General features: G+C 37.9%; 1 pseudogene; it reads left to right on the top strand.

Annotated features, from left to right (window-relative positions):
- The first annotated feature begins 892 nt into the window (after positions 1-892).
- On the top strand, positions 893-8,001 carry LOC100854278 (auxilin-related protein 2-like; annotated as a pseudogene).
- Positions 8,002-19,535: the final 11,534 nt, after the last annotated feature.

The raw sequence follows: 19,535 nt of genomic DNA, 5'->3' as shown, positions 1-19,535 counted from the left end.
AAAGATTCAGCTTGCAGCCAAATCTTGTATATGTAATGGATGGAAATGATATTGCAATCCTGGAAGAACCAGAACACCTAAACTGGTACCATTATGGAAAGCGTTAGAATGATAAATTTAATCGTGTGGTTGGTGTTGTTCACACAAATTACTTAGAATATATCAAGACAGAGAAGACAAGGTTCTCCAAGTTTTCCTTATGATATTTGGGTTGCTAGAGCACAATGCCACAAGGTTCTTCGCCTTTATGTTGCTACCTAAGATTTACCCAAAGTCTGTGATTTGCAATGTTAATGGCGTGAACCCCAAGTTTCTGAAAATTGGAGAGAAAGTGGCAAAAGAGGATTTCATTCAAAATAATCAGCTCATGCGACTCCAAACTTTCATAGATAAAGCGTCTGAGGAAAGGGTTCTAAATGTCAAATCAAGGGAAAAAGAAGTTCTAGGTACATATAGGGAGCATTTATTTTTACATGCAGAATCAGGTTCCACCAAAATGAATTTTCTGGAACCAATAGTAAACTCCTTAATGTCTCATCAAGAGGTTTCCGGATAGGGATGGCAACTTCACGGGTTTTTGGGGTTACCCGTCCCATCCCTATTAGGACAAGTATGGGAGTATACTAATTGGGGAATGGGCGGGTTTGGGTTTATTTTTTAAAACCCATATCAAGTTTAGGTCGAGGTTGGGTTTTGTAATAACCCACCCCGCCCCGCCCCACTTACAATATACCAATAAAACCCCCCTATAAATATTTCTCTTCATTTTCAGGGTTCTCTCCTCTTCTCAAACGCAGAGACATTCTTCTCTGTTTCTCTTTCTCACTCTGGGCCTATGTGGAGTCGATTTTTCTCACAAAGGTAGAGCTCAACCAAAGTCACACCCACGGCAATGGTTCTCAAGCTCCTCACCTCCTTCATCTCCCCATTCCACAACCCTCCTCAATCTCATTGTGCCAGATCTCATAGAGTTTTCATGGCCTCTACTCTTCACTCCACCTGTATGTGAGTTTTTTCCCCGGTCGTTCTCATTGATTTGGAATCTTGTGACACCCATTATTATAATTCCAAATGTGTTTTTCTTGGTTTTATTTCTATTATGGGTTTTTTTCTCGGCTGCGAAATGAATCATTATATGATTTGTAATTTGAGTTTTTTCTATAGAGACGTTTATAGGTGTCATCAAAAATTGGTTTTTGGTGTTTGTATTAACATGGGTTGTTGCTATTTGATCTAAATGTTTCGGATATTGAGTTGAATCTTGTGGGTTCATTGTGATAACAAAAAATGGGATTTTTTTTTTCTTTCAAATTGATTCAAATTTGTTGCATCTTAAGTGATAATTTCTCTTTGGGAACTAAATTTCATTACGGATTTAAGATTTGCATTTGCCAAACGGGGTGAGACAAGGATGGGGATGGGATTATAGTTTTGATTTGAAAACGGGAATGGGAACTCTTACCCTGCCCCGACTCGGGTTTAGGACGAGGATGGAAAATAGTTTCATATTTTGGGATGGGAATTGGATAGGGGTGCCCCGTCCCAAATCCACCCCATTGTCATTCCTATTTCCAGAAGTGATGAGGACGTGCCCTACTTTTCTGAAGTCAAAGCAATGATACCTGAGATGGACTTATATCCAAAAGATTAGGATTTGTATACTTAAGTTATCAATATGAGGAGTGTTTGCTTTGGAGTTTGTGATGTGGTTCTCAACTACAGGTTTTTGCCCGAATTTGGATACTGCATCGATTAAGCTGCTTGTGCTGAAATTATATTTATGCTTGCTCTTGTATGTTTTGGGTCAATTCTCAATTGGTTTGATATCAGAAGCACATTAGCTATATGAGTTTGTTTAATTTACTAGATTCGATGATTTGCTATCTTTTGGTGGAAGTAGTCTCCCAAGTCATAGATACTGTTTTCCATGTGATTTGTTCTTATTTGCATATTTTACCTAAATTTGGGTACTTTTTGTATCCACTTAATCATATTTTGTATTTGCTTCGTGCATATTGTGGATGTGCTCCATCATCTTGACAGCTGCAGCATATTAACATTGAATTTTGGGTGGTTGTGATGTTTTATTTAGTAATATATGGTAATTTATGTTTTGAAGTGATTTTGGAAGGCATTGCATGCTATTTGTATGAAGTTGAATGGGGAAATCCTTCATTTCTCATATCATCTAGATATTTGATAAAGTCAAAATTCAACAACTATGAATTGTTGGGAAAATGAGCAAAATGTTGAATTTTCCCTACCTTAAAAGATGGTGGAGTAAGGGAATGAAGTTTGATCTCCAAACTAAAGATCTTCTCATTGATCATGGAGGTGTTCATTCACCCCTTCATCCTCTAATTGGTTATAGTAGCAAAGCTCTCCATGGACAAACATCCACTTAATAGTTTGCCATATAAAAACGAAGCTTGCCTAGTTAATTTGTGGGTCATAAAATCTTAATCAACATGATCATAGGCTTTCTTAAAACCAACCTTTATGATTGCTCCTCACTCCTTGGATTGGAATTTTGATTAAGAATTTCATTAGGCTATATGTGAAACACACTTAACAAAGGGGCCATAAGTTGGAGCAATAATTTTATGGATTATATCAAGTTGAGAATGCATATGAAGTATGAACTACTCTTGCATCCATCTTGAGTTTTTCCTTTTCTTTTTTCTCCCTATCAAGACTAGAACCCTGAACCTCCCACATCTCCATCCCAACTCTTTGCTTTTGGAGCCAAACCTATAGGGTGATAATCTTGTATATTTTGTGTTTAGGCTAATGGTTCTAAAGCCCTTAACTCCATATATTCTTTTGTTAATCTGAACAATTGCTATGAAAAGAAAGTTAAAGCTTGAATTATGAACTTCTACGAATGGAACTCGGAACTCTTAAGAGACTCTTAGTATATCGTCTTTTAGATGTTCTCCTAACAATCTTTGATAGAAAGTCATGATGAATGCCATCTACCCTCAATGCCTTCTTTCTATTCAATTGAAAGATTACCTCCATGACGATTTCCTTTTTTAGGAAGGTATCTCCAACTATCATGCCGTCCTTAGCAATGGTTCTTTTTATTTTTGTTACGTACATTTCAATATTTCATAGAAGTATCTATCTTGAACTATTTGTTGATGATTCTAGTTTTTGATGGAGATATAAACATAATATGAGTTTTGTGTCAGAGAAAGAGTGTCGAGAAAAGTGGAATGCTCTGTGATATGAGTCTTCAATGAGGAAGCTCAAGGAAAACAAGATGGATTATGATTTATCTATAGTTTCTCAATGAAGTTAGGGATCTTGTATTGGAATGCTAGAGTGGTTAAGAATGAGGAGAAGAGGAAGGTTATTAAATCTTTGTTTCGTCCTCAAAATGTTGATTTGGTGTGCCTACAAGAGACAAAGGTGGAAGCTATATTGATAGCCTTGGTTAGAAGCATAGGGATGGGTAGGTTCTTGGAGTGTGGGTGCCCTAAAGGCAATGGGAGTAGCTGGAGGGTGGTGGCCTTTTAGGATAGAGTGTTGGAGCTACTTGAGATGGAGATAGTTCTTATTCAATCTTTTTTTAGTTCAAATGTTGTGAGGAAAAGTTCACTTGGTTTTTCGGAAGTTATGGTTGTAGGATTGGGATAGAACTCGAAAATTTTTAGGAGGAGTTGGGCTTCATGAAGGGGTTATGGGAAGATCCTTGGTGTATTGAGGGAATTTCAATGTGGTCAAAATCCTAGAAGAGAGAAAGAATTGTGTCAGAATCTCCTAGACCATGAAATGTTTCTCCTAAGTTATAGAAGAATTATCCTTGGTTGATCTCCCCTTGACAAGGAGCTTTTTCATATGATGTGGAGGACTGAATTGGCAATTGCTGTCTAGAATTGGTTGTTTCCTAATCACAAGTGATTGGGAATATCAATTCTCAAATACATTGCAACTCCTATGGCTGTAGCTAGTGTTTGATCACTCCCTTATCTTGCTAGAGAGATGGGGGTGAGAATGGGAATTCCCTCTTTTAGATTTGAAAACATGTGGCTTAAGGTGGAGGGATTCAAAGATATGGTGAAGGGTTGGTGGGAAGGGTATCGGTTTACTGGATCCTCGTAGCTTCGTTTTAGGTTTAGAGTTGATAGTGTTAAAGGAGGACTCTATAGCTTGGAATAAGGGAGTATTCGAAAATGTAGTGGCCCACAAGGCTTATGTGTTGGATCAGACCAATTATTGGGATGAAAATGAGAGAGAATGGTTGCTTTCCTTAGAAGATAGCAAAGCTAGAAGGGTGGCATTAGAAAAATCTAAATCATTGGGCCTTTAAAGAAAACATCTTGGTTGTGGCTAGGGTTTGTTTTATACCCCTTAAGTGTTGAGTTTTGTGATTATAAGCACTTCAGTTGTACAATTACCTTTACTTTCTTGGGTACACAATAATTCTTGCTTTTAATCAGATATTAGTGGATTGTTGTATGAGAGAAGGATTTCCCATCCTTCTGTATACTCATTTTATAATAATAAAAATGTTTACTTCTGGTTTAAAAAAAAACCTGAACTAACAGAATATGACTAAACAAAATGCCAAGGAAACATGCAAGTTAAGTTGGAATGGATAAAGTGATATGACTTTAGAAAGACTTGTACACATTTCATGTGAGATGAATGAGAAGTCCTGTTTTTGTTTCTTCTTTCTTCATCACTGTTTCCCTCATAACTAGTGTTTTTGGTGTTTTTCCTTTGTAAGCTTCCATGCATCCTTTAGCACGTCATTTGCTTTTCCCTAACTTTGAGTTCTTTGAATATCTTTTGATTATAAGGACTTCTGGTCACTTTATATGAAGGGAAGACGAGAAAATTGCAAAGGAAAAAGATATGAGACGTCATTCCGTTGTGTATTTTTTGGACGGTGTGGAAGGAGAGGAATAGATTAGCTTTTAGGTGGGGTGTGTTGAATATTCAGAAGTTAAAGAATTTTTTTATCTGTAATTTGTGGAGTTAGGCCAAATTGTATTTAGGTGAGGAGGCTTTCTCCCATATAGGCTTCCTGGAGTGGGTAGCATCCACTTAAGGGGAGGTGATTCTTTTTGTCTTTGTTTTTTGAGGCCCTACTCGCCTTGTATACTCCCTGTATGCTTTGTGGCGTTCCGCCTCTCTTTTAATGCATATCCTTTTACTTATCAAAGAAAAAAAAAAGTTGCAAAAGAATAGGAAACCAAGAAAAAGGGACAGTATTCATGAATCTCGAGAGGCATGACCTTTTTTTGTGGGTTTTTGGTGTTTATATTTTTCTGGTTTGTGTTTTTTTTTTTTTTTTTTTTTTTGTTGTTTTTTGTTTTGAATCAAAGTAATGCTAATGGTTTTCTATCTCATTGATAACCCTTTGTGCACCCCAAATACCATGATGCTGATTTATTTTACATGGATGAATGCAGTATTATTGTTATGTAGTGCTTTTTTTTTTCCCCTATTTGTCAATGAATTGCATATATTCTTTCCATGCTCAGTTAAAATAAATAATCTCACCTGTGATAAATTTTAGTGGATTGGCATTTTACCACAATGTTACTCTTTGCACAGGCCAACAACGGACGTCAATTGGGCACTAAAATCAACTGTTAATGCCACTGAAATAACCTCCAGTGTGATTGAAGATCCGTTTGTAGTTTTAGAATCAACTTCAACCCTTGCTGTTTCATCCTTGATGCTGTTTACTGATCCATTAGAGGAAATTAGTAAGCTCGGTAATTCTGGAAGCACCAGAGTTGATGGTTCATCTGCTGTTATTGGGGGAGCATTTAATGATTTAGATCCCCTTGGAGGGCCTTGGAAAATCTGCATTTCCATCTGAGATGAATAAGAGGGGAAAGAATAGGAGTCCTTGGAGCACAAAACCAACAAGTGAGACTAAACTTTTGCTACTAAGGAACCAATTGAAAAATCCTCGGTCGAGGGTCAGGATAGCCACTCTCAAAAGAAGATGCCTGCTGAAAATTATTGGGAATCTCATCAAACCTTGTTTGACATTCCTACAGTTTCCACAGATTCTCATAAATGTTTTAGTCAGACGCCTTCTCCACCTTCACATGTAAATGCTAGTCCTAATGTCTCCTAGATCTGAAGAGAATTTGTCTTCATCTGATGATGTGTGGCTCACTGTATCAGATATCCCTCTCTTTACACAACCCACCAGTGCTCCACCACCTTCAAGACCCCCTCCTCCAAGACCAACTCAAGTTTCAAGGGCAGAAACAGGTTCTTTTGGTTCCAATAATGCAAGAAAGAAAGTTAATAAGTTTTCTTCCTTTGCTAATTCTTCTCAGTATTCTCAAAGTCTTAAGTTGACTCGTGGAACAATGAAGAGCTCGGCTGTGTCTCAAATCGATGAATTTGAAGATTTTTCCATGGGTAGGACTCGGAATAATGTTGATGGCCATGCAGAGGGTCTTTATGGTGTGAATTTGAGACAAACTCGGTTGCTGCTGCATCTGCTGCTGCTATGAAGGAGGCCATGGATAGAGTTGACGCTAAGTTTAGGCATGCAAAGGGAATAAGGGAGAGAGAAAGTGCAAAAGCTTCTAGAAGTAAAGAAGCTGGCCAGTTGGATAGAGATGAGAAAGCAATGCAGGATGCTCAGGAGAGATTAGAAAGTGAGCGGCAAGAGAGGGAAAGAGAAGAGGAAGAGAGGGAGCAAAGGAGACTTGAGAGAGCAAGGGAAAAGGGAGGAGAAAGAGAGAGAATAGAGGAGACTTGAGAAGGAGAGGGAGCAACCAAGGGAGATTGAGAGGGAAAGGGAAAATGCCAGACAAGCTGTGGAAAGGGCTACTAAGGAAGCACGTGAAAAAGCGGCTGCTGAAGCTCTCCTAAAGGCTGAAAGGGCTGCTGTTGAGAAGGTAAATGCTGAAACATGAGAGTGTGCAGAAAGAGCTGCAGTTCACAGAGCGCAAGCTGAAGCTCGTGAAAGAGCAGCAGTAGAGGCAAAGGAAAGAGCAGAAAAGGCTGCTGCAGAGGCCAGGGAAAGGGCAAATACTGAAGCAAGAGAGAAGGAAGCACGTGAGAGAGCTACTGTTGCAAGGGCAGAAGTTGAAGTGCGGCTTAGAACAGAACGAGCTGCTGTTGAAAGGGTAGCTGCAGAGGCTAGAGAAAGGGCTGCGGCAAAGGCTTGAGAAAGGGCTGCTGCTAGAGTGAACCAACAAAAGAATGAAAATGATCTTGAGTCTTTCTTTAGCATGAGTTCTCAACCAAGCAGTGCGCCAAGGCCTAGAGCTAACTCTTCAGTGAGAACCTGGGATTGTAGATATGTTGTTTGTGTTTTGCTTGTCTCAATGTTGTCTGATTGATTTTCTGACTGTCTATTTCAGGACCCCATGTTTGGTATCCAATTTCAGAATAGGCATGGGCCTGAAATGGCAAGAACATCTGCAAGTGCATCATCGACTATGAGAAAAGCATCACCAACAACAAATATTGTTGATGATCTTTCTTCAATTTTTGGAGGTAGCTTTCTTTCCAAAGTGAAATTTTCTTGTGTAACATTTAATCATTTGTGATCCTCTCTCTTGTAAGACTTCTAATTGGCTTAACTATTTTTTATTGCAAAAGCTGCTCCATCATCTGGAAAATTCCAAGAAGTTGAAGGGCAAAGTGAAGACCGACGGAGAGCCAGGTTGGAACGTCACCAAAGGACTCAGGAGCATGCGGTATGTATTTTATATGCCAAGATTTTAAAAAATCTTTTCTCTTTTTAATGAAATATAGTTATAAATAAGTTTTATGGCTTGCACTTGGCAAGTGTATGATTATTTGCTATTTATCTTCATGATGTTGGCTCTACAATTTTTTATTGTTGAATTTGAACGTGTTCAGGCAAAAGCACTGGCTGAGAAAAATCAGTGGGATCTCCAAACTCAGAGGGAACAAGCAGAGAGACATGTAAGTACCTGCAATTTGCTATCTCTATTTTCCTGTGTTCTTGTGTATGTTAGAAGCGGTTGGGGTTGCTTGGAGGTCTAGCCACACTCCATCCAAAGCTTTGATCTGCTTTGTGGATTGGTAAAAACTGTATCACCTCTTTTGATGAGGAGGCAGAGTTGATACCAACTATAGAACAAAGTCTAGCTGGTTGCAGTTTTGTTTTGTTTTTGATGTTTTTTTTAAGGGTTCTCGTTTTCTCAACCAATGGTTTTGTATAATCAAACCTTTAGGATTCTCATTTTCTTAACCAATGGTTTTGTACAATCAGACCAGATGACATTGTTTAGGCTTGTGTATATGTATAGTCAATATGCAAAACTAGCTGATAGAAATATACCGGAGCCTCTACAACATGCAGAACTCAACTTTTATTTGGTATAAAATGGATGGGAACTCTATTGTGAGCTGGCTGGTTGTCTATAAAGTTTGAATTAAATATGGATAAGGATATTTTTGTGCATGCATCTAGTACAGGTTATGTCAATTACTGGAATTTACAGTTTCGGTGAATTTGGTTGACAAATTCTGCTGGAATCTATGGACTTGTTTTGTTTAATGGCAAAGGCACATCCCATGGGTGCTTTTGAACTATCAAATTAAACTGTGTCCAGATCTGCATGCATTCTGTTAGCTTAAAAAAATTTACTTTTCAGTGGTTTAAACTTATTGATGTTATGAACTGTAATAATGCTCAGTACTAAAACTAGTTTTGTCAAACACTGTCTAAGAACCTGAACTTTAAGCAATATCTTTAGTAAAACTTTGTATTGGTTTATTTCTTTTCATTTCAAGACATTTACTAGAATAAAGATATTATAGTCATTTATTAAATTTTGTTGGAAGATCACATAAACTATTGTGGTGACTGTTAGATTCCATGAATTATAAACTGAGAAAACTCTATCTGATCTATTGCGGTGAATCTGTGCCTTTTTTATCTTTTCGATCTCTTTGATAACCTTTTAGAGAATCCACATCCCAATTCTTCATTCTATATACCTGTAAACCCTAATCCTTACTATCTCAACTTTAAGCTACCCCTTTATTTGTCCAAGGGCACCTTAATTTGACCGCATCACCATCAAGAAGGCTTTAGAGAAAAGAAAAAAATGTTATGCATGCAATCATTTTACCACCTCTTTTACTATCTCCAGATTTGGCAATGATGGTTGGATGTAGAAAAAGGTGGTGAAAAGGGAAAACACGAACAAAATTTTTCTTGGATTCTATCCCAGTTGCTCCATTAGTGGGTAATAAAAAAATAAAGGTGGTGATAAGGGAGGTAGAAATTGCAAAAATGGTGAAGTGATGGAATTGTTATCTCTGGAATTCCTTATTTTCAATTCTAAGAACTTGGGATTTTAAGGAGTAAATCGACGAAATTCAAGTGGGATCACAATTCTTCTCATATGAAAAGATTTTTAGTAAACAGTCTTTCTCTCACCCTCTCATCTCTTATTCCCCCCATCATATTGGGAACAATACTGCTCTCTCCATTGAAGGGTGCTATTCCACTGGAGTTATGCAATAATACTCATTAATTAGGACTATCCTACAAATTCTTGTTCATTATTTTTCTTTTGTTCAACTTCTTTCCCCATCTTGAATCTCGTTCAATCCATAGACACGTGCGATCCCATCTCCAATTGAGACCACTCGACCGATTTTAAACTGAACTACCTACTCTGCTCTGCCCCTTTATCATTAGGTTTCTATTATTTGGTTAACATTTATTGATTTGTTTTACTTATTTAATTGTTTTGGTATATGTTTTCCACATGGCTACATTACGACTTTAAGTTAGTTGTGTTATCCTGCTACTGTCTAATTATTCTTTTGTCTGATATCAGAGAATTGATGAAACACTACATGTTGAGATCAAGTGCTGGTTTGCAGGGAAAGAGGGAAATTTGCATGCTTTGCTATCAACATTGCAATATGTGCATTCTTGTAATCTATATATTACATATTTGCCTCTCATTTCAAGTTGAATAAATTTGATGTCTACAAATTTACTAACCTGCATTCTTTCCCACAGCATTTGCTTCCTGCATCTGGAAGATAACTGTTTTCTTGCAGGGAGTAATACTTGACTGCATCTATATTTTATTATTTTTTAAAGTTCTTGATTAATTTCTATCAAGTTTAGTTGACTTCTATTTGTATGCATTAATAAAATTCTTGTTAGCAGCCTAACAGTGATAAAAAATCATTTGTTTTTATTTTTCTTAATTTTTTTGTTGCAGAAAACCAAAATTTTGTGGCTCAAGTAGAAAGTATGAGCCACATAACTCTTTGCCTTGTCAAACCTTGGGGGTTTGTTTTGGTGAAAATTTCCAGTAAACATTAAGGATCAAATAAGCTAATAACTTTAGGTTCCATTATTAACTCTACTAAGTATTGTGCAATACATCATACTCTATCACAGAGATTTGAGCTTACTTATTGGGAAAATGGTTGTGGAGAGGCTTTTGGAGGAAAGTGGTGGTAGGAGAATTTTAGGAAGAGGGAGGTTGATACAAGATGGGTTTTTAGGGATCACATGGAAAGGGTGGGGAGGAGTTTTCAAAGTTGCACCTTGTTCAGATGGGGAATAGGCAAAAGATCCAATTTAATATGATGGTTGGGGTGGTTACTCTATGTTGATGGGAAGATTTCCTAATCTCTTTAAACTTGCAGTTGATGGCAAGGTTAATAAGTAGGTTTCCTCTTCTTTTGAAACTTACTGCTGATCTCTTTATGATTGGGAGCTAGATGGGGTGGAGACTTTCTTTAGGATATTGCAAACATTGACAATTAGTAAGGTCTAGAGGACAAATGGTTTGGCTGAACGGGAAGTGTGACAAATTCTCTGTTAAATCTCTCTTTTCCTATTTATTTGATGGAAGAATCGAGGTATTCCCTTTTGGGATTGTTTGGACCCCTTGGGTTATGTTGAAGGCATGCTTTTTTGCTTGGGACAATGGTGGCGTCTAATTTTGGCTCGATATGTTCATCTAGGAATTTGAGTTGGGTCCATGACAAACAAGATTGGTGACCAGTGGAATTCATTTTTGGTTCTTTGGCTCTACACAGTCCTTAACCTCCTGAAATTTGAAAGAAAACCAGGTAATTCAATTGAGCTCATTATGTGGAGTGATATAATGAAGGTGCAAGGAGGTAGAAGCTGGTTTGTGATTGAAAAATCTTTTGAAATTTTGATTGAACTTTTGAAAGGCAAGTATTGTTGATAATCACTGAGAGGGGTCATGACTTCTCAGAGTGGATTAGATTTAGAGAAAAGGGTTGTCCATTCCCTTGGAAGGGATGGATGTCTACTGCTAGACTGAGAACTTGAAGGATTTCAACAAGGTGTGGTTAGAGGGAGGGTGAAGCTAGAAGTTACAACTTCTCAGCTATGAGGATGATATATTTCTCATGTGTTCAGTTCTATGTGCAGAAGCAAAAAGGTTTGCCTTGGTTTTTCCTGAAGGAAAGGGTCAACAAAGAAGGAAAGGGGGAGGAGGTTGCTGATTTGGAGAGAATTTATCTGCATGTTTACTTCATAAATCGTACAATGTTTATGAACAAGAAGATAAAACTATACAAGGATTAAAAAAAGCTATACAAGGAAGAATCTAAAACGAATCCCTATAAACTATTCTTATCTAGTAGCACTAATAATAATCAAATTCCTATAATCAAGGAACTAAATATGACAACTACAAATATGCTCCTTGCAAATGCAAATTAAAATATTAATCCCCAAAAGAAATGGTCGATTACAAATATGAAATTTGGAAATCTTTGAATATACTTATCAACAGTCGACACTCCCCTGCAAGTTGGAGCATAGCTATCTCGAATGGCCAACTTGTCAAGTATCAAATTGTTGAAGAGGCTAGTCCAGGTTTACAACCAAGGATAAGAGGACCCGAATGGTATTTTATCTTTGCCATTGGTGCAAATTTTTCTTGATAAACTACACATCTGTGTATAACCTTTATTCTCCAATCTTGCTTTAAACCTCTCCACAAAACCCTTTGCCTCATGTTTCACTGTGAATACCCACTTGCAACCATCTTCTTTCCCTCCAGTAGCTCAACTAGTTCCAAGTAACATTTCTTTTGTAATGCATCCATTTCTTCAATCATGATTGAAGGGAATTAAAGATTACATCGTTCCCATGCCCTAAATCTCGTTAGGTGCATGCAACTATTCCTAGGGTTACTAGATCCTATGCACAATGGAAAACAATAACATTTAAAACTTTATTGGATCTAGTAGAACAAGTTAGGATTGTTGACCAAGATCTTGATGTTCCCAAATCAATTATTTGCGATGAAGATTGTTGTGATAGTTGTTGGAGATCTTGTAAACAATTGATCTTTCGCTGATAACACTTGAAGCTAAACACTCAAGTGGTGGAGATTTGGAGGATGGAGGATAGGATTCTTTCTCTAGAATGTAAGGGAGAATGACAAAAGTCTAAAGCCCTAACCCTTAAGGGGTATATTATAGGCTTCCTATTGGACTTTAGTAACTTGAGCCCATCTTGGGCTTGGGTTGCTTACTTTAACCTAAAAAGGGTCCTAATTGATTAATTAACCCAATAGGACTCTAATTAATCAATTAACCCATTCCAGAGATACCATTTACTAACCCCTATGTAATCGTACGTAATTACCAAAACGCTTGTTTGCAAATAAGTGAACCAAGAATTAATATAATGTTCATAGACCATGCCATCAAGGTATTTTTCACACTTGCAACCAACCATTTTCTTTCCCTCTAGTAGCTCAACTAGTTCCAATGTATCATTTCTTTTGTAATGCATCCATTTCTTCAATCATGATAACTTTCCACTTTGGGTTGTCAAGAGCTTCATGTAGCTTATTAGAAACAAACACAAAGGATAACTAGTTTGCATATATTTTATAAGATGGAGATAAGCAATATGAAGACATATAATGAGAGATAGGGTATTTAACAATACAATGTGCAAAACCATAGCAAGATGATGGTTTTTGCTCTCTAGAAGGATAACAAGTCTGGTTCTCAATAGTTAATTGAGTCGACTCTTCAATGGAAGTATTAAAACGCTAAAGGGTGGGTTAAGGCATCTAGAGGTTTGAGGCAAGGAGACCCTTTATCCCCTTTTTTGTTCACTTTAGTTATAGATGTATTGAGCAGGATGTTATTGAGAGCAGATGAAGGAAATGTCTTGGAGGGTTTCAGGGTGGGTAGGAGCAGAACAAGGGTATCCCATTTACAATTTGCAGATGATACCATTTTTTTTTCTAGCACTCGAGAAGAGGATTTGCTGACCCTCAAGAGTGTTTTGCTAGTGCTTGGGCATATTTCTGGACTGAAAGTTAACCTTGACAAAAGTAATATTTATGGCATTAATCTTGAACAAAATCATCTTTTTAGGTTGGTCGAGATGCTCGATTGCAAGGCTTCTGGGTGACCTATACTCTACCTAGGTCTTCCTTTGGGAGGAAATCCCAGGGCTTGTGGCTTTTGGGATCCTGTGATTGAGAGGATCTCGAGAAGATTGGATGGGTGGCAAAAGGTGTATTTATCTTTTGGAGGTAGGATAACTCTCATTCAATCTTGTCTCACCCATATGCCCTGTTACTTTCTCTCCTTGTTTAAGCTTCCCGCCTCAGTGGCAGTAAAAATTGAGAGAATGCAAAGAGATTTTTTATGGTCAAGGGTTGGGGAAGGCAAAAGAGATCATCTGGTTATCTGGGATGTAGTGTGTAATCCGAAGGCGAAAGAGGGATTAGGATTTGGAAAGATTTCTATAAGGAATTTCGCTCTCTTAGGGAAATGGTTGTGGAAATATCCTAAAGAGGGTTCAACTCAGTGGCATCCGGTTATTTAAAGCATTTATGGATCACACTCCAATGGTTGGGATGCCAACACTATAGTTAGATGGTCACATCGTTGTCCTTGGAAGGCTATTGCACAAATCTCCCAAGAGTTTTCCAAGTTTACTCGGTTTGTGGTAGGAGATGGGGAAAGAATTCGGTTCTGGGAAGACTTGTGGTGGGGGGACCAACTTTTGGGGGTCCAATATCCAAGACTACTTAGAGTAGTCACAGATAAAAATACTCCTATTTCTTCAATTCTCGGCTCTACTCGCTCATTCTCTTGGAATTTTAACTTTCGCCGAAACCTTTCCGATTCTGACATAGAAGATTTAGAAGGCCTCATGCGGTCTCTTGATCGTCTACATTTTTCACCTTCGGTTCCAAATATGAGATCCTGGTCTTTATCTCCTTCAGGACTTTTTACAGTCAAATCTTTCTTTCTTGCCTTATCCCAATTTTCTGGTTTGCCTCCAGTTTTCCCTACTAAGTTCGTTTGGAATTCTCAAGTCTCCTTCAAAGTCAAGTCCTTTGTCTAGTTAGTGGTACACAAGAAGGTAAATACTAATGACTTGCTATAGTTGAGCCCTACAAAGCACTTAGTCCCGACATTTATAAGTTGTGCATGAAGCATGGAGAAACAGTAGATCATATTTTTCTCCATTGCTCTTTGACGATGGGGTTGTGGCACAGATTATTTCAATTAGAAAAGACGGATTGGGTCCCCCCAAGGAGCATCTTTGACATGTTATCTACTAATTTTAATGGTTTTGGATCTTCTAAGAGAGGGATTGTTTTATGACAAGTCGCGTGCATCGCTTTAATTTGGGTGGTGTGGTAGGAAAGAAATGTAAGGATTTTTTAGGATAAAGTAATGAATTCAGAGAATCTTTGGGATTCTATTCGTTTCCTTGGTTCTCTTTGTGCTTTTTGTTCTAAGGTTTTTAAGGGGATTCTCCTTAACGTGTTACAACTTGATTGGTTAGCGGTGTGTAATCCCAATGGGTTGGTCTAACTAGAGAGTTTGCTTATTTATACTTTGTATTTTCTTATATTTGATTCCTTGCAGTTTTGTTTTTCTTTAGTGGGAGGATTCCTCATCCTTCTCTTGTACATCATTTTTATCAATATATTCCTTTGTCGTTTCCTATAAAAAAAAAAAAGTATTAATAGCAAGCTGAGGAGATGGAAATACTTGAAGATTACCTACTATAGGAGCATTTAATTGGGCATTGGGTTGATCAAGAAGTGGTCAAGTCTTCTCCCTTTTTGAATATACTAATTTGATGGGTCTATAATCTAAGATCCTACTTGTTTGACTCTTTTTTGGCACTAGAGCAATGAAGGTAGCATTTGTGCTTTGATTGATTATTCCATTATTGTGAAACTCTAAGAACACTCTTAAAAGATCATCCTTAATCATCTCCCAACAGTCTTGATAAAAAGCAATTGTGAAACCATCCGGACCAGGGGCCTTTTCCTTATTTAAATGCAACACAGCATTGTGAATCTTCTCTTCCGAAAAAGGGCGATCCAACAACTCAACACTCTGCTGAAATAGGAGGCCAATCCAAACCTTCAATCCTCCAAAAACCACCTAAAGGCATGGCAAATAACTTCCTAAAGTGAAGCTTAATCTCCTTTGAAATGCTCTCGATATTATCTAAGATTACCTCATCTTCTGACACCAAGGATTCACTGTATTTCCTATTTGGCCTACCATTGGCCACCTTATGAAAAAAATTTGAATTACAATCCCCTTCTTTTATTCATTTCACTCTAGAATTCTGCCTCCAAAACACCTCTTCCTTGAGTAACACATCTTCTAACTCCCCCCTTCCTTAACGTCCTTCTTGCTGCTAGATCAGACGAAAAATTCTCTTCTTGTTTCTTCTCATCCAAATCCATTATGTCCAAAAGAATATTTTTCATTTTTTCTTTAAAGTCTCCAAAAGACACCTTATTACACTCTTTCAATTTTGACTTGACAAATTGTAGCTTTTTTATGAATTTATGACCTTCCCACCCTTCAAAACAACACTCATTCCACCAACCACCTAAAGTGTCCTTGAAATCTAAGTGAATCAACCACATGTTTTCAAATCTAAAAGGTGTCAGCCCCCACTTTCAATGATTGATATATAAAACACAATTGGACAGTGATCTGACGTCAATATGGGGAGAGCTTCTTGGATGCATTGAGGGAAACCTTTCTCTAATTCTCTAGAAAATAAGAATCTTCTTTTGCAAACAGGGTTTTCTTGCAAATTAGACCAAGTGAAGGATGGCTTCCTCAAAGGTGGATCAATTAATTGGCATTCTTTTACAAGATTATCAAAATCCATTATGCTTGAGGTTAACCTGGCACCTCCTAATTTTTCTAAAATTCTTCTTATGACATTAAAATCTCCACCAACACACCATTTTGGAAAAGTTAAAGCCTAAAAGATCTTGAAGCTCCAACCAAAAATCCTTTTTAAAGTGTGATGAGCTAGGACCATAGACCAAAGAAAGCCAAAACTCTACAAGATAATAGCTAAAGTGCTCTCAGGGCGTCTAAGAGGGGTTCTACATGAAACCATCCACTCTACTCAAGGCGCTTTTGTTCAAGGGAGACAAATATTGGATGTGGTTCTCATAGCGAATGAGAGAAGACGATCAGGGAAGGAAGGCGTCATCTTCAAAATTGACTTTGAAAATGCCTACGATCACGTGAAGTGGGATTTTTTGGATCAAGTGTTGGAGAAGAAGGGGTTTAGTCCTAGATGGAGGAAATGGATGAGTGGATGCTTGTCCTCGGTATCTTATGCAGTATTAGTGAATGGTAGCGCTAAAGGGTGGATTAAGGCATCGAGAGGATTAAAACAAGGTGACCCTTTATCCCCTTTTTTGTTTATTTTAGTAGCAGATGTACTGAGTAGGTTGCTTTTAAGAGCAGATGAGAGAAATATGTTGGAGGGTTTTAGGGTGGGTAGAAATAGAACTAGGGTATCTCATTTGCAATTTGTTGATGATACCATCTTCTTTTCTAACTCTAGGGAGGAAGATTTGCAGACTCTCAAGATTCTTTTATTAGTGTTTAGGCATATTTCTGGGCTTAAGGTCAACCTTGACAAGAGTAATATTTATGGCATCAATCTTGATCAAGCTCATCTTTCAAGATTGACTGAGATGCTTGACTGCAAGGCTTCTAGCTGGCCTATACTCTATCTAGGTCTTCCTTTGGGTGGGAACCTCAAGGCGTGTGGCTTTTGGGAATCAGTGATTGAGAGAATCTCAAGAAGATTAGATGGGTGGCAAAAGGCATACTTGTCATTCGGGGGGAGGATAACTCTTATCCAATCTTGCCTTACCCATATGCCCTATTACTTTCTTTCCTTATTTAAGCTACCCGCTTCAGTCGCTGCAAGAATCGAGAGGTTGCAAAGGGATTTTTTATGGTCAGGGATTGGGGAAGACAAAAGAGATCATTTAGTGAGGTGGGATGTTGTGTCTATACCGAAGGAAATAGGGGGTTTGGGTTTTGGGAATATTTCTCTGAGAAATCTCGTTTTTTTAGGGAAATGGTTGTGGAGGTACCCTAGAGAGGGTTCAGCTCTATGGCATCAGGTCATATTAAGCATTTATGGTTCACACCCTAATGGTTGGGATGCTAACACTTTAGTCAGATGGTCACATCGTTGTCCTTGGAAGGTTATTGCACAAGTCTTTCAGGAGTTTTCCTTGTTTACTCGGTTTGTGGTAGGAAATGGGGAAAGAATTCGGTTCTGGGAAGATTTGTGGTGAGGGGACCAACCATTGGGAACCCAATATCCAAGACTATTTAGAGTAGTCTTGGATAAAAACATCTCTATTTCTTTAGTTCTCGGTCCTACTCGTCCTTTCTCTTGGAATTTAAATTTCCGTCGTAACTTGTCAGATTCTGAGATAGAGGACTTAGAAGGCCTCATGTGGTCACTTGATGGATTGCATTTATCACCTTCGGTTCCAGATGTCAGATTTTGGCTATTATCTTCTTCAGGGCTTTTTTCAATCAAATCCTTCTTTCTAGCTTTATCTCAATTTTCTGGATCTTCTCAGGTTTTCCCTTCTAAGAATCTAAGTTCGTTTGGAATTCTCAAGTTCCTTTCAAAGTGAAGTCCTTTGTCTAGTTAGTGGCACACAAGAAGGTGAATATTAATGACATACTATAAGTGAGAAGACCCTATAAAGCCCTTAGTCCTGATATTTGTATTTTGTGCATGAAGCATGGGGAATCAGCAGATCATCTTTTTCTTCATTGTTCCTTGACGATTGGGTTGTGACACAGGTTATTTCAGTTAGTTAAGATGGATTGGGTCCCCTCGAGGAGCATCTTTGACACGATGTCCATCAAATTTAATGGTTTTGGTTATTCTAAGAGGGGGGTAGTTTTGTGGCAAGCTGCAAGCATCGCTCTTATTCGGGTTGTGTGGTGGGAAAGAAACGCGAGGATTTTTGAGGATAAAGTAAGGAATTCAGAGTATCTTTGGGACTCTATTGTTTTCCTTGCTTCTCTTTGAGCTTTTTGTTCCAAGGTTTTTAAGGGGACTCCCCTTAATGTGCTACAACTTGATTGGTTAATGGTGTGTACTCCATAAGGAATGGTCTTTTATAGAGTGTTCGCTTGTTTTATAGTGTAATTTCCTATAGTTTAGTTTTCTTTGGCGGGAGGATTTCTCATCCTTCTATTTGTACTTCTTTTTATCTATCAATATGCCTCTGTGTCGTTTCCAATCAAAAAAAAGAAAAAAAAAGAAAGCCAAAACGACTTTCTTCCTCTAACTCCATTTTGACTGTTACAGAGAAAAATCCTAAAACAACCTCCAAGTATTTAAACCTCAAAGCATCCCAAAAGATTACCACTCCTCCCGAAGCCCTGCTAGTTGGAAGAACTGCCCACCTTTTGTTTTTGACCTTCCATACACTACCCACAAACCTCATATCATAAGACTCCCTCTTTGTTTCCTGCAATAGGACAACATCTGGATTTTCAAGCCAAAGAAAATCCTTCATGACCTTTCTTTTCTCAATGAAACTGAGACCTCTAGTATTCCAACTAATAATTTTCATAAAAATGGAAAAAAACCCGAAGACACTAGAGGACTTAGAAAACTAAAGGAAGCTAAGGGTGCAGGAAGAAGTGTTTTCTTCCATTTGGAATACACCTTTTCCACTGAGCAACCATTGCTTTTGGCCGACTGAACTCCATTCTTATTGTATTTGACAATAGTGACATTCAAAGTACCTATAACCGACTTAATGGAAGCTATCCCACTAGTTGGAAGAACTGGTCACTGTTTGTTTCTGACCTTCCATACACTACCCACAAACCTCTTATCACAAAACTCCTCTATTTCCTACAACAAGACAACATCTAGATTTTCAAGACAAAGAAAATCCTTCACCACCCTTCTTTTTTTAATGGAACCAAGACCTGTAGTATTCCAACTAATAATTTTCATAAAAACTGAAAAAGCCTCGAAGACACCAGAGGACTTAGAAAACTAAAGGAAGCTAGGGGCTTTGGAAGAAGTTTTGTTCTTCCTTTTGGAATACACCTTTTCCACTGAGCAACCATTGTTTTTGGCTGACTGAACTCCATTCTTATTGTATTTGACAATTTGACATTCAAAGTACTTAGAACCGACTTAATGGAAGCCATTTTTGAAGGAGAGATGCCTTCAATAAGGAAATCCT

Source organism: Vitis vinifera, chromosome 10 (assembly GCF_030704535.1).
Source record: "Vitis vinifera cultivar Pinot Noir 40024 chromosome 10, ASM3070453v1".
In the NCBI taxonomy this organism is placed as follows: Eukaryota; Viridiplantae; Streptophyta; class Magnoliopsida; order Vitales; family Vitaceae; genus Vitis; species Vitis vinifera.
Note: the sequence above shows the minus strand (reverse complement) of the source record. Positions and strands in the feature narration are given on the sequence as shown.